Here is a 14229-nt window from a genome sequence, read left to right on the forward strand (position 1 = left end):
TCCAAGAACTGCTGAGATTTCCCTGGGGCCTGGACCAGAGTATTGGCAGGAGGCCAGAAGCCCAGAGCTCTGCTTAATTGGTGTAAAACAGGGCATATTGCAACCACACTCATTTTCAGTGACTTCGTGGTCTAAGCATCTGTTTTGAAATACCTAACTCTCTAAAACCATGAATTCCCATTCCAGCAAAAATAGAGATTCTCAAGGAGCTGCCAAGCACGTAGGGAGAATCCTGAGTGATTCGCTATGTCTGAGAACAGGCAGGAGTCTCTCTCAAACATCACTTTGTTTCCAATCTTTGGGGTCTTTTTTCCTTTTTTTGAAATACACAAGACATAAATCATACTCCCTTCACAATAAATAATCAGGGAGGGTTTCTTTACTGTCAAAATGTCTTCACCCTTCCTCTACCTTCCTGTATCATCTACTCACCTACGCCCCATCCACCCACCTATCCACCTTGCGAACATTCATCAAAAACCTACTAAGTCTCAGGGACTGCTAGGACAAACAAGAACAAAATCCCACCTTCAGCAAGGTAAAGGTGAGGTAGCCAAAAAAAACAGCTTCAAAGGAAAAGAAAGGAGGGGGAAAAGTCATCTAACAAATAGGAGAAGAAAGGAGAAAGCCAGAAGCTCTGAAGTAGAGATAACTGAATCTGAGTGTAGGGAACAATGGAATTCCAGCCAAAGGGACCAGCATATGCAAAGGAGCAGAGGGACAGGCCCCACCCGTCACATTTACATCTGTGTCGTAAAGGCTCTTCCTGGACAGTTATGGAAGGATGAGGCTGTGCACAGGGCTCCACCAGGAAGGACCTTCAAGGCCATTTTAATTGTCTGGACTCCTTGCAGATGGTGGCAAGTCACTGTCTGCGTAAGCCAAGGAGCGGTATGTCCAAAAGTGCTGTTTAAAGAGTTGAGTCTGGAGCCCAGCTGGAAAGTGGACTAGAAGGGACAACTGCAACACACCAGGTAGATGAAGAAAGCCTGGATGAGGTGCAGTAAGTAATCCCAGGGAGGGAGGAGAGGGGGTTTCAGGAGCTAGTTACACCTTGGCCAGACATTTGGGCTTAAAGACATGGATGGGAACTACCAGTAGGTGGGACATTTACCTAGCTAGTGACTTGTCTGCTCAGCAGTTAGGTAAGTGAGCGAAGAACTCCTATCCCTCCCAACTGGCATGAGTGGCAGTCTAGGGTAAGCCTCATTTTACCCTCAAATGACATCAACAGACTGAAAAGAAAGTACAGAGCTACTTCATACTCCACTAAGAAAGGGCAAGGGCCACAAGAGATGGTCCACATGAAGAAAAAAAGCTGTGAGAATGCCCAACCCAAGATGGGGGAGGGGGCGGGGAATGTCCTCTCTGCTGGGCTACACCAGCAGAGAGAAGGGGAGCCAGGCACAGGTTGAAAGAGGCCCTGGTTGGTTGATGAAAGCCCTCTGAATTCACTCTAAAAACGTAAAGTTGCTAAAATCTAGTGAAGAAGTCTTTTTTTGGCGGGGGGTGGGAATGTTTTTATTTAACATAGATTTCTTAAGGTGCACAAATCATAAGATCAATGAATATTCACAAAGAACACACCCTTATAAATAGCATCTGGATCAAGGAGTGTATCATTACAACACAGAAGCCCTCGGCCCCCACAGGTCAATGCCCCAAAGGGAACCGCCTTCACTATTTCTAACACCAAGGATTAGTTTGACCAGTTTTTGAACTTTATATCCATGGAATTACCTGTACCCATAGTCTGTACCTTACATGTCTGGCTTATTTTGGTTGACACTGTTTGGTTATTCATACAGCAGTATGCAGCAAGAGTTTTGCCATTTTTCACTGCTGAGTAATATTCTACTGTACGAACATAATTGTTTATCCATTCTGCCACCAAAGGACATCTGGGCTATTCCCAGTCTGGGGCTTTTGCAAACTGCTGGCTGCCTAATGGCTCCAGCCCCAGAGCTACGAAGAGCTGAAGAGTGAGTCGTCTGCTCTAAATACTGCTTCTACCACCACATCAAATATTTTCTGTGTAGTTACTGGCAGAGCCCTAGTGATTCATGTAGTACCTCTCTGGGATTATAAAAATGTACCCCTTCCTCAAGTAAATTGTTACTATGTTATTGTACAACATGAGCAACTCCTGCCTGGGGAGCTTCCAGAGCTCTGCAGGCAGTGGCCTGGCCCACTCCTAAATAGACTGATGCCACAGTCTATCACATACACCCCAGGTGAAGGGGGACAGGTAAAGTCTGAATTACGAGGAGAGTTGGAACTGGACTTCTGAGGCAGGTGACAGTGGAGTGATCATGCATACTCTCCAGAATATGTGCATAACATGCACACTGTGTGGCTTTATCTCAGGAGATGATTCTCTACTGTTGTACAGGTATTCCATGAGTGGTCCAGAGTCTCCAAATAGGCTACACATGCCCTCATATCAGTGAGCATTTGTATGATGTGAGGTATGCCCTTTTACATGTAAGGCTCATAAACCCATACAAGGTGACCCTCTTACTAGGTCTCAGGGAAGCAGAAAATAATGACCAGCCTCTGACTTTAAGGAGTTCACAGTTTAAGATGGGAGACAAACAAGAAAATCAATTTAAAAAAAAAATTTTTTTTTTAAATTTATTTATGATAGTCATACAGAGAGAGAGAGAGAGAGAGAGGCAAAGATACAGGCAGAGGGAGAAGCAGGCTCCATGCACCAGGAGCCCGACGTGGGACTCGATCCTGGGTCTCCAGGATTGCGCCCTGGGCCAAAGGCAGGCGCCAAACCACTGCGCCACCCAGGGATTTTACTTAGATAATGTAACAGTAAAAGTTTACCCAAAGAATTATGGGGATCTGAAATAGAAGAATAGCTGGAGAACAAAGAAAAATGGGTAGATTCAATAGCTTAAGAAATAGAACCCATAGGGGTGGTGATGTTCACTAGAGGACTGGTTGGAAAGGGGAGGCCAAGTTTCTGGTTTAGAGACCAGAGCTGATGGTAGTCCCATTCTCTGAGCCAGGACAACCACTTGGACAATGAGCATCAAGAAAGACACCTTGGTGGGGATGGAAGAGGGCAGTTCTCAGGAGGTAAGGACAGACATGTCTGGGGGAGGCATTCAGAATATGGCCGTTTCGGTGCAAAGGAAAAAGCAACTGGTGGTGAGAAGCCTGGCTTCCACCCCCAGCTCTGGCACTGAGCTCCATGTGATCTGGGCAAGCACTTCACCTCTCAGAGCTTCAATTTCCTGCTAGGTAACAAGCCTTTCTCTGTCTATCTGACAGGGCTGCTCTGAAGATCACAGGTGAAACTGCATGTGAGATCACTCTCATCTGTAATGCACAACACACTGGCTAATTATTAGAATTACTAATAAGTTCAGGACTCAGAATAAGACAGAAAAGGCTTTATGCAAGTCAAGAGACACGACCAGGGTAAAGGTCAGATTGGCTAGTGGGAAAGGTTCCAAACTGAATGTAGAAATGCAGGCTTACTCCAAGTGACTCCTCTTTGAATGACTATTTGATAAGTACGCTTGAAAAGTTAAAGTATTTTCTTTTTTAAAAAAGAAAAGCATGAAGAGGGAAAAACTTAAGTCATCAGACTTGATGTCTGAAACATGTGCCTGCAGCAGGGCCTAGGATGGTCAGTTCTGAGCAGTACCTGAGCTTCCAGAAGCTGACTGCTTCCCAACCAGCCAGGATTAGGTTCCATCTGGATGACCAGAGACATGTTAAAAGCAACAAATCCTTCCTTACCTCTGGAACTTAACAAGACCATTCTCTCTGCTAGGAACAAATACTACTCTCAGCCTGGTTCACTTATGCCTGCTAGAATTCTCAGTTTAAAAACTCCCTCCAGGGTAGCCCGGGTGGCTCGGCGGTTTAGAGCCGCCTTCAGCCCCGGGCATGGTCCTGGGGACCCGGGATCGAGTCCCACATCGGGCTCCCTGCATGGAGCCTAGTTCTCCCTCTGCTCTGTGCCTCTCTCTCTATGTGTGTGTGTGTGTCTCTCATAAATAAATAAATAAATAATCTTTTAAAAAATAAAAATAAAAATTCCCTCCACAGAAGGACTTCCCCACCCACGCAACCTCAAAGACTGTGGTGTTCACTCACAGCCTCATCACAGTGTACGATGAATTACTGACGTGCCCACTTTCATCTTCAATCACCTTAACTGTAAGCTCCGTGGGGGCAGGAGGACCTGCACCCACTGCCTGGCATGTACATGCACACAGGCCCAAGAAGCACCTGTTGATTGAATACATGCAGCCACCTGCCACTCGGGGGCCATCCCCTCCATTCTAAGCTGGTGACAACACCTGCTGGAGATCTAAAGGCAGTGCAGGAGTACTCTTGGCACTAGGCTGAGCACATGAAAGACCCTCAGTAAACAGCAGCGCTCTTTCTCTGAAGTGTAAGATGTAGGCCCAGATAAAATGTTCTCACATGAAGTTCACACATGACTATTATATAAAGTTTTATAACTACGGTATATTATTCAGCCAGCAAAAGGAATGAAACTGTACATAGGCTACAACATGGATAGACCTTGGAAATGTTATACTAAGTGAAATAAGCCAGACACAAAAGGACAAATACTACATGATTCTGCTTACATGAGGAGCCCAGAATAGGCAACCTGAGAGAGACAAAGCAGAATGGAGATGACCAGGGCCCAGGGGCACCGGGAGCTATTATTTAGTGCAAAGAGTTTCTTTTTGGATGATGAAAAATCTTTGAGTATAGACTGTAGTGATGACAGCAGTAACAATGTGAATGTACTTAATGCAACTGAATTATACACTTATGAATGGATAAAATGATAAGTATTACATACATTTTACACTCATATAAAAATGGGGGAAAAATCATCTATTAACATTTAGCTAACTAGCATTTGAAGAATTGTTCCCTTTCTAAACAGTTACACATGCAGAGGCCGAACCTTGGGACAGGGTGCTGCCAGTAAGGCAAAGTCCCCTCACAGAGTGGAGTCTAACCTGCCAGGTGCCACCTATGCCCTCCCAAGCACACAGGCACCCCTACCACCAGGAGGCTGAAACACACAGCAGGGGGCAGCTTCCAAAGAGCTGCGCTCCTCAGATACCGGGAGTTGTAACCACTCATGTGTCCCACAAACATTCCAGTTACAAAGCCAGCCAGCACAGGTGTATTTATGCATTAGCCAAGAAATGCCAAGGGGATGAGCCCTTAACCAGAATCTGGACCAGAGGCCTTGCTTTCTTTTCTGTTTCCCCCAGAACATTTTATTATAGGAATTTTCAAGCATACAGAGAAGTTGAAAGAATGATTCAGTGTCACCCCATAAACACACCCCCTGGGAAAAGTTCCTCCATGTGGTGGGAGTAGGAGGTCACCACACACTCCTGTCATGTTCTTTCCATCTCCCACCATTGTCTTACACAAAACAGCGGTCCTAGGACTACCACACGTACTGCCCTGTCTCTGTGAAAGTGAATATGTAAAATAGCACCGCTGGGTAAACTGTGTTCCTGCCTGAATAATCTGGAAAGCATGAAACTTTCCTTCAATCCCATAAAGAATGAATGTATTTTTTCAGCTTGAGACCTTGTATTTTAGATTTTAACTTGAAGACAGTTGATTTCATGGCCAAATTATGATCTTATGAAAGAATTCTTCACGAGAATACTCACCAAAGATTGTAGCTGGAAATGAGCTACTCTGACACCCTACTATATCATTTCAGTAAGTTCGTTCATCAAGAATTTTCTAAATATGACCCTAAGGCCTCATGAATGTGGATTTAAAAAAAGAGGTATCACACAAAGTAAATCTAATTTTGGAAATTTGTTTGGCATCATCAATCAATTTAAATATACTTTAAAAGAAACTGTCAGACGCCAGAATTTAACAACTCAAAAACACCTCATTTTCAATCCTGGAGCTAAGACAACTATAGTATAGGTGGCTCATGTAAAAATGTGAGAACTCTATTTGAAGTATCCCTTAATTTGGCCCTATCAAGCCCAATTCCAATCCTGGAAAGTGCTATCAAATGTTCATGAACTTTCATTCTAATTTTTGTTAGTGCTTCATGAACCCACATCAAGGATGGATGCTAAACACACATCAAGCACCAACCAAAGAATCAACCAAACCCATGTATCTCAAGACCCACACTAACGACAAACACTGGCATTTTTTAAATCAGTATTTCTTGGACCTAAAACTCGAATTATTTAAATCATATTCTTTTACTATAATTAACTAGCAAAGTTGAAACTAAATCAGGCAGATGGGTCAGGCTCCAGTCAGATGCTGAATGTAAGAATCACAGACTACCATGCTGATGCACCTCTCCAGTACTGTTCAGGCCAGGAAACCAGACAACAGTGGCTACCCCTCATAATGAGGGTCTTTGCAGAAATCAATGATTACACTCCTCTGGGGATCCAAGAAAATTCCAATAAATAGTGCAATCACAAGGCTGTAGTGGATTCAGAAGCACCATATGTATGCCAAATACTCCACTGGATGTTATGAAGAGAACAGGGTCTCCCCTCTAAATAAGCTTACAATCTGGAGGAAAAACAAACCATCACCTTCTCTGTTGGCTCTGTACCTGTTATCTATGGTACATGTATGTATGCATTATGAACAATGGCATAAAAAAATGGAGCTACAGAAGTTTGTACTCCAGATGACCACAAGGAATGATCAGGCTGTAGACAAAGTTAGCATCCATTACTTGCAGCATTCCTAACAGCAAGCAACCGTACAGGATGGGTCTCCTTATCTTCAACTCCATACCCTAGTAAGGCTTTTCGATCTCTGAGAAAGCCCTGCTTCCTTCCCCTCCAAATTTCAGACATACACCACTTAGGGAGTCCTTGATCCCTAAGGACTAATCCTAGTCCCGTTAGAGAGTCTCATTAAAGAAAGAGTCACTGCTATGGACAGAGGTAATAGTGTGGACCATCCAAAGAATCCCGATACACTTGCCTATTTGGAGAAAATCTACTAGAGAAAGGATTGTTTCACCAGAACTGGAAAGTCTAAAAGGCTATGATTTGATGAAGGAAGTGTGAGGCTATTCTTAGAGTCTGGAACTTCCTGTGAAAAGGCTCAAACATAGAAGAGAAAGATGAATAGGCAGATAATGTTGGGGAGGGGGCAGGTACAGTCTGGGTACACTTCAGGAAAACACAAGAGTGAGGTAAGATAATGTTAATTAGTAATGGAACTCTCTGGTCCTTAGCATTCCTAATCAGGAAAACTGCTTGGAGGCAGGGAGGCCAATACCTCCAGAGACCTAGCCATTCAAAAGCCAACTTAAAATTCGTAAAATCTTTACCGTCCTTGCTAATTTAGATGTTATAGAATCTAGGAGCTACACAATAGAACAATGGTTAGTTAACAACAAAAAAAAACCAGTGCTACAAAATAAGAGATTTTTCACTTGTCCTCCAGAAAAATTCCTATGAATGTCAAATATTAGTACATAAACAAAAAGTATTCAATTAAGAAATCCTTTGTCACAATTAGGTTGACATGCCTACATGGTAAGCAACATAAAGTTTTCACTATAGTGAATGATAAACATTAAGTAATGTCAAATTTCTGTCCTAATTTCAGTATCATAACCATTATCTTTATTTCCAACACTACTTTGTTTGAATAAGACTTCTAAAATGAAACTACAAATCAAATAACATCAGCTTTAAAAATACTGAGAGAATAGCTGGACTTAGTGAAACTGGTGGTCCAAGCAGGGCTATCTTCAAACACCAGGAGCCATTCACAGATGCTCTGTGTAATAAAGCCCTGGTTCACACAGCATCATCCACCCAACGTATAATGGGAATGGTGACACCTGGACTTGTGCCACAGAGGCCCAGTTCTGTCCAGAGGAATTATTAAGCAATAGGCTTTTGTAAAAAGGAAGGAGATTCAGAGAATTTTTTGAGCTGGAAATCAGTCACTTTCAGGATTACCAAGCCCAAGCCCCTCATTCTGCTGATCAGGATATGGTGCTCCTTTTTAAAGCAGATTTACAGTCCAGACAAAGTAAATGCACGGAGTTATCTTCTATATTTCAAGCCATTTTTTTAAAAAGTCAGTAGGGAATGTTGCTTAGAAATTTCACATCATAACTATGAAATAAAATATAAAAGCAACCTTTGAAAAACAGAGTTGGTCTGGTTTATCTAATACAAAGCAGAACACCCAGCCCCCTCCAAAAGCTTTCCCAAATCTTTCCTATGTGTTTACGGTGAATTTATCAGCTTCACCACCTGCCCCCGCCCCCCCCCCCCCCCCCAACACACAGTGGGATTTAGAAGCCTAGGACTGGCTATTTACAACACAGCATTTAAAATAACAAGGCACCTTATTGTAAAAACATTCCCCTCCCACCAAAGGAAAGTCCCTCCCATCAACCCTGTGATTTGCTAAGGAAAGAAATATGTACAGTTCCAATTTACACTTAGGTCAAAACTATTTCCAACAAGATGGAGGGAATCCTTTCCAGTTCTAAAATTCCATGATTCTAGTAACTCACCTTAGTACTTTTGCATGATGTCTTCTGCTCAGATACCATTTTAAGTTACTTGACACTTTGAGATTTATTAAATGCTTAGCAATTTTAATATCAAAGGAATGCTGGTGTACTCATTAAACAGTGTTCTATATATCTGGATAATGAGACCAAATTTTATGAGACGCTGAATAACATAGTGTCTTGTTAATTATAATTTAAAACAGACTTTCTTAAACAGTCTCTGCATTCTTCTTCTGGAAGATTGTTCTGTTACTACCTTATTACAACAGCTGCTAAAGAAAAAAAAAAGTGAAAGATACAAGGCGGCTTAGTCTCTTGATTTAGCACTCAGAAACCGTGATCCATCGTGGGAGGGATTTACGCTGAGAGTCAACGATATGGAACAAGACCTACTAAGTACGAATTTCCTAATAATAAGCCACGAATTGCCTCCTCCATTATTAAAGGAAGGCCCCTTATCTACTAATTTAAAGTTTAAACAGGACTCCTGTACACAGACAACACGCGTTTTGGGACTTCACATTCAAATTTTAGTACATTTAAGTTTCTTAGTAAAACGTGGGCCAACTTCCCTTTAAAAACGTTAACATATTTGCCGAATACTTTGGGAAGAGAGCTGTTTGGCCGCCGAATTTTTATCCGCCGAATGGACAGTCTGTGGCTTGAGCACCGTTGCGCAATCTTTGAAAGGCTCGATTACTATTATTCTTAGAGCCCCGTCACGTATACCCTACATAGCTGTGAAAACGTCCAAGTCCTCGTTTAGGATGTGTCTTTATACGTCTACAAATAAGGAAAGTATACTTCCACGGTCGTGACTGCAAGAACACAAAATACTTGTCCCTGGGAGGGGTCGGCACGCGCTGCCTGCAGCGCCCGACACCCGGCCCGGCCTCCGGCGAGCCTCGCCGCCCCGCAGGGGTCCGTCCTCCTTTCCCCGCCTCCGGGGCACCGGGCACCGGGGGCTCGCGTCCAGCGAACGGCAGGCTCGCTCCGGGCTGGCGCCGCCGCCCAGCCCCGCCAGCGGGGCTTCCCCCAGAGACGCTCGAGCTCAAGTTCCGAGGGCAGACGCGGGTCCGGCGGGGGACCGAGCGCACGTGAGGTTGCATCAGAAAGATGAGCTCCGCAAAGTCGGTAAACCGGGGCGCACCGGGAGCGCGTTGCGCAACGGCCGCCGCTCTCCCGGCGCGACCCGCGAAGACCCGGGACGCGAACTTGCAGGGGTGGACGCGGGTGGGCAACGCTGCGGCTCTGCGGGCGGCGCCGTCGGGGCGGGGGACGCGGCGGGCGGCGGCGCGGCCCGGGGGGCGGCCGCACGGTCTGCGAGGGGACGAGCGCACAGCCCGGGGGCCGACGGCGCGGCCTCCGTGGACGGCGGTGCAGCGGGCGCGGGCCCCGAGGCTACGGGGGGGGGTCGCGCGGAGCAGCCCGGGCCGTCGCAGCGGGGGCCGCCGCAGCCCCGCGGGAGCCCGGCGCACAACAAAGCGGCGCAGCGCCGGCGGCCGGGCGCTCCCTCCCCACGGCCCCCGCTCGGCGGACTCCGGACGGCCCGCGACGACGCGCCGCCAGCGGAGGCGGCTCCGGGCCCGGGCCGGGCGGGGGCCGTGGGGGCAGGGCGAGGGCTCCGCTCGGGACGAACTTCCTCGGCCGCCCCGCCGAGCCCGGCGCCCCTCCCGCAGCTCGGCCCGAGGGTGGGCGCCCGGGGCCCCGGGGCCCCGCCGGCCCGCGGAAACTTCCAGCCGCCCCGCCCTGGCCCCGGGCCCCACGCCCCCCGCCCCCGCCCCTGCCCCCTCACCTCCTGGGGCGCGGTCTACACCCTCCGGGGCGTCCCGGTCCGCGGCTCCGGGGCCTCGCGCGCCGGGGGACCGGGCGCCAGTGGCTGGAGCGGCTGCTGGCCCCGCGGGCACGGGGGAGCCCCGGGCGGCGGCGGCGCGGGCGGCGGCGGCTCCATCTTCCCGGGGCGCTCACGCCGAGGTTCCAGCGCGCAGACCCAAGTGGGACATTCGCTACATTGTTGGCATTCCACGGGCGTCACGTGACCCCGCCTCCCGCGTCACCGGCGGCCGCATACCAGCCCGGGCGGGGCGCCCGCGGCCCTGCTGCTCGGCGGCCCTGCTGCTCGGCCGCCGCCCCGCCCGCCCGGCCCCGCGCCGCTTCCTGCCTCGGGTCCCCGCCGCCCGCCGCCCGCCCGGCCGCCGCCGCCACCTGCCCCGGCTCCCCGCTCCAGCGTCGCCCCTCCAACCGCGCTACTCCGCACTAAACTTGGTAACTCCGTCCTCAAGGCATCTCACACCGGCCTCGGCTGAGAGTGACTTAACAGGCCTAGAGGAGCCGCCAAAGTGACCAAGTCTGTGTCAGCTGTTAAAAGTAAGGGCAGAAGAGGACAACCTCACCGTGCAATCAAGTAATAAAGGACGTTCACATATATATACCCCGATTTAGTCAGTTTTCATTTAATCAAACCCCAGAGCTATGGATATTTTATGAGAAATGTTCCCTGATGTGCAGAACTTAGTAACGTAGACCAACGAGTGAAACTCTGAGTCGTGCGTGTCCATCTGTGGGCTGTGCATGTGGTGCAAGGGCATGTGCAGGGATGGTGCAGAGATGTGAGTGCAAATAATAGCTCGCAAACCAAACCCCTAACCCACTACTGGACTCCCCTGGCATCATACTTCCTACCAGCTGCAGTCTGCGGCAGGTGATGGTGAGGGCTAGTATTGTTTTAAAAGGCAGTCCAATTTCCTTTTTAACTAATACACTCTTGGGAAGTTTTTTAAACTTTAATCTGAAAAGAAACCGTCATGAAGGTCATCAGGTCCGGCCGTTTTAACAACCTTAGTTAGCAATCCTTGGCGGGCCATCCTATACACTTTACTCTCTAATTCCCACCCAGGCTTTCAGCCCTGCCTCTGTCTTAGCTCTGCAAGGAAATCTTCCTAGATCGCCCAACTGTTTTCTCTTCTCTTTGGGCTCTGGTAATTAAGCCGATTATTGTGTGGCATAGAATTCAATTTCATTTTTCAATCTTATCCTGTGCTCTACCCAGGCATCTTGAATGGCATAAAACCCCAGTGGATATTCTGTAATTGAGTCTCTTTTGCATTCACCTGTGTACCTATTCACTCATGCACTGACCTTTCTTTCTCCTTCCCAGCCCCTGGCTGGCTGGGCTGGCTGCCATTCTTCTTCCTGTGTGTTTAAAGGTCCTGCTCTTGCTGTCTTTGAAGATGTAAACATAATTAAATAAAACATTTTTTTTTGTCAGAGAAATATTGCAAATAAAAGGAATTTAGTGGACTTAAAATTTTGTATAAGTCCCTGATTTTGTAATTATAATGACCATTATACTATTGCTTGCAATAGTGAAAAATCAAGAAGAACCTAAAATACCCAGCAATAGGGAATAGTAGGAAAATAAAAGGTGAATATTCAAATGACAAAATTGTTAAGTAAATGAAAGAGCTCCATACTTTTCAAAGGATAAATGATAGAATTCAAATTGTAGAATGCAAAAAAAACCAAGTTGCAGAACTATATATATACACACTATGATACTATATTCATAAATAAACAGGATGCCTCAGAACCTATGCTAATCAATACTTTTATAGGTATAGACATGGAGAATGCAAGAAGTTGCACCAAATTCATTATGGCTGTTGACTATGTAGAAGGAAGAAGGGAAATTAGACTGAGAAGAGTAAAATGAGGACTTCAACTTTACCTCCAGTATGTTATTTCTTTTATTTAAAAAAGCAATGCAAAACTGTCAAAGTCTTAAAATTTGTTGATTCTGTGTGGTTAGGTTCAATCATGTGTTATTCTTTGCGCCTTAAAAAAAAAAATCTTTTTAAAGTTTTCAAATATTGGGCAGTCCAGGTGGCTCAGCGGTTTAGCGCTGCCTTCAGCCCAGGCCTAATCCTGGAGACCCAGGATCGAGTCCCATGTCGGGCTCCCTGCATGGAGCCTGCTTCTCCTTCTGCCTGTGTCTCTGCCCCCCTCTCTCTCTCTCTGTCTCTCATGACTAAATAAATAAAATCTTAAAAAAAAATAAAGTTTTCAAACATTTATGTATGAAACAGATTGGAAAGCTTGTCCAAAGCTTGCTTGGACAAATTGACACACCTATGCAAGAGAATATTATGATTAATGGTCGTGTTTATTGTTATTCTGGATATATGTGTTTATTGATATAGACTCATTCATTGCTTTGGGTTTTTTTTTTTTTTTTTTTTTTTTGAATACTGCTATGAGTCATGGGCTAAACCAGGTACTGGGGATACCATCGAGAGCAAAACCACATGATTTATCCCCTGCTGGAGCTGACAGTCTTATAAATGTGTTTAAAAAAAAAAAAAAAAAGCAAGTATTATACAATTTTGTAAAATAAGTATGTATATTTATATTTAAAATATATATATATACAAAAATATATAACATATCATATAGAATTTTTTAAAAGATGCATATATAGGGGTGCCTGGGTGGGTCAGTTGGTTAAGTGGTTGACTTCAGCTCATGTCATGGTCTCAGGGTCCTGGGATCCAGCCCCACTTCTGGTTCTGCACTCAGCAGGGAATCTGCTTATCTCTCAGCCTCTCCTCCTGCTCTTTCTCTTTCTCTCTCTCAAAAAAAAATATATTTTATATTTTTTTTCTTTTTAAGTCCAGAAAAGTATGCAGCCAAATATTAAAAGTTGTACTTCTGGATGTAGTGATTCTGGGTGGCTTTTTGTTTTATTTTATTATTTTTAATACATACTTGATTTTTCTTTTTTATTAAGTTTTTCATTTTAATTCCAGTGTAGTTAACATACAGTGTTACATTTGTTTCAGATGTACGATACAGTGATTCAACAATTCTATGCGTTACTCACCCTAAAACAGAGAGCCCCAGTAATTCCAAGATCTAAGAGCTGGGATTCAAACTTGATAGATCTGACTCCAAAGCTTGAAAACACAGACCTCAAGAATCATGATTACAATGTACTTATAAATACGGAAACTGAAATCAAATGACTCCCTTATGCTTTGTCCGAGGAGGGTGGGGAGATTGGGCTTTGTGCAGTGAGGAAGAGGGGAACTCAAAGATGTGTCTCCAGCACCAGCCAGAGCCAAGAGAGCCTGCAGATCCACTCCCCACCAGTCCCCTGCAGTTGTGAGGTCTGGATGTTTTAAGGGTTCTCACTGAGGCCCCCGAGGAATATGCCCTAAGACTATCCACCTTGCCCTCACCCTCTCCCCAAGATTCCAATGCAAGAAACCTGATTATGGCTCAGCTTCTTTATGCCTTAGTGCCTAGAAAGCAGGCTCTAGTCTTAAAAGCCCTAGAAAACTAGAAGATGAGTTACACTGATTTAATTTGTTTTATACTCATTTATTTTGTTTCCTTGATTAGATTATAAATTCCACAAGATGGGATACCTGGGTGGCTCAGCTCAGGGTGTGATTCTGGAGTCCCAGGATCGAGTCCCACATCAGGCTCCATATGGATCCTGCTTCTCCCTCTGCCTGTGTCTCTGCCTCTCTCTCTCTCTCTCTCTCTGTGTGTGTCTTTCATGAATAAATAAATAAAATCTTAAAAAAAAAAACAAACTCCACAAGAAAAAGGAACCATATTCTTCCCCTAAGACTACAGATAAAGAATTTCTTAACTGCTAATTTGAATTTATTGAATGC

The 14229-nt window shown here is 45.6% G+C and overlaps 1 protein-coding gene and 1 long non-coding RNA gene across 2 annotated transcripts in view; one reads left to right on the forward strand and one right to left on the reverse strand.

Annotated features, from left to right (window-relative positions):
* Positions 1-10482, reverse strand: part of LATS2 (large tumor suppressor kinase 2) — a 73554-nt gene extending 63072 nt beyond the window's left edge. Inside the window, exon 1 of the mRNA XM_072719800.1 lies at positions 10344-10482. The gene's annotated coding sequence lies outside the window, so the exon portion shown is untranslated. The remainder of the gene's footprint in view (positions 1-10343) is intronic.
* A 352-nt stretch (positions 10483-10834) lies between these two features.
* Positions 10835-13520, forward strand: LOC140593864 (uncharacterized). Its single transcript, XR_011994210.1, has 3 exons — positions 10835-10952; positions 12163-12280; positions 13387-13520. It is a non-coding gene; the product is annotated as an uncharacterized lncRNA (long non-coding RNA).
* The last annotated feature ends 709 nt before the right edge of the window (positions 13521-14229 follow it).

Source organism: Vulpes vulpes, chromosome 9 (genome assembly GCF_048418805.1).
Source record: "Vulpes vulpes isolate BD-2025 chromosome 9, VulVul3, whole genome shotgun sequence".
Taxonomy (NCBI): Eukaryota; Metazoa; Chordata; class Mammalia; order Carnivora; family Canidae; genus Vulpes; species Vulpes vulpes.